General features: G+C 29.6%; 1 non-coding gene across 1 annotated transcript; it reads left to right on the top strand.

The window, feature by feature from the left end:
- Positions 1 to 742: 742 nt before the first annotated feature.
- Positions 743 to 921, top strand: LOC117148997. The gene has a single exon (XR_004459996.1). It is a non-coding gene; the product is annotated as a 5.8S ribosomal RNA (ribosomal RNA).
- The last annotated feature ends 732 nt before the right edge of the window (positions 922 to 1,653 follow it).

Genomic DNA, 1,653 nt, shown 5'->3' with positions numbered 1-1,653 from the left:
GAGGAAGTAAAAGTCGTAACAAGGTTTCCGTAGGTGAACCTGCGGAAGGATCATTATTGTATAATATCCTTATCGTTAATAAACATTTGTTATAATACAAATAAATACAATTTACCAAAATAAAAATATTACAAAATGATTCCACGGAATCAAAAGTTAAAGTCAAAATAAAATGAAGATGGCTTTTATTTTATATGTGGGGCTTGGCAACCTCATAAAAAGACTTTAACATTATTAATGTTGTTGTGCGTATTTGTGGCAGTACTTACTACTACAATGGCGTTTCCTATAAAAACAAATTCTCGAAAATGGAAATCGAAGAAACTAAACAAAATTTGAAAGTAGAAGTCGAATTAAAATTAAAATAATTTTGAATGTGGTAATCGAAATAAGTGTGTGTGTATATGGACCATAAAATACACGCGTTGCGAATATGTATTGTTCATCTATGTTATGAGCATACGTTGGCTAATGCAACAACCTAAAATATACAATGTTTGTACCTGTCATCCATCAGGTTAATGTTTTATATAAATTTTGCAGTATGTGTCACCCAAAATAGCAAACCATAACCAGATTATTATGATACATAATGCTTATATGAAACTAAGACATATCGCAACATTTATTTTTAGGTATAAAAATAAATTTATTGAAGGAATTGATATATGCCAGTAAAATGGTGTATTTTTAATTTCTTTCAATAAAAACAATATTGATATTATATAAAAATGAATTATAAAACTCTAAGCGGTGGATCACTCGGCTCATGGGTCGATGAAGAACGCAGCAAACTGTGCGTCATCGTGTGAACTGCAGGACACATGAACATCGACATTTTGAACGCATATCGCAGTCCATGCTGTTGTGTACTTTAAATAATTTTATAGTGCTGCTTGGACTACTCATGGTTGAGGGTTGTAAGACTATGCAAATTAATTTGTTTATAAATTTTTTATAAGCATATGGTATATTATTGGATTAAATAATGATTTTATTCATAATATTAAAAAAGAAATGAAAAACATTATCTCACATTTGAATGTGAAAAACGAAGAGAAATATTTTCTTTTTCAATCAAATAATACTGAGAAATGTCTAGCATAAAAAATTGAAATATTTTTCATCTAGAATTGTCTCTTATTAATGATTCGGAAAAAGAAAAATTTGGTTTTGTTATTATTCTTCGTTGGTTCGTTAAATGGATAAAAAATAACTTTGCTTACAAGAACTATTGGAACTATTTATAACGAATTTAATTGATTGTTTTATCATTTATATATAAAGAATTTATGGCAAAATATAGTTATATATACAACCTCAACTCATATGGGACTACCCCCTGAATTTAAGCATATTAATTAGGGGAGGAAAAGAAACTAACAAGGATTTTCTTAGTAGCGGCGAGCGAAAAGAAAACAGTTCAGCACTAAGTCACTTTGTCTATATGGCAAATGTGAGATGCAGTGTATGGCGCGTCAATATTCTAGTATGAGAAATTAATGATTTAAGTCCTTCTTAAATGAGGCCATTTACCCATAGAGAGTGCCAGGCCCGTATAACGTTAATGATTACTAGATGATGTTTCCAAAGAGTCGCATCACAACTATTCACATGTACAATTTTTGTTTAACCAATATAAATATTAAGTTA

The sequence above is a fragment of the Drosophila mauritiana genome, chromosome X (assembly GCF_004382145.1).
Source record: "Drosophila mauritiana strain mau12 chromosome X, ASM438214v1, whole genome shotgun sequence".
Classification (NCBI taxonomy): domain Eukaryota; kingdom Metazoa; phylum Arthropoda; class Insecta; order Diptera; family Drosophilidae; genus Drosophila; species Drosophila mauritiana.
This window is presented reverse-complemented; position numbering and strand designations above follow the sequence as displayed.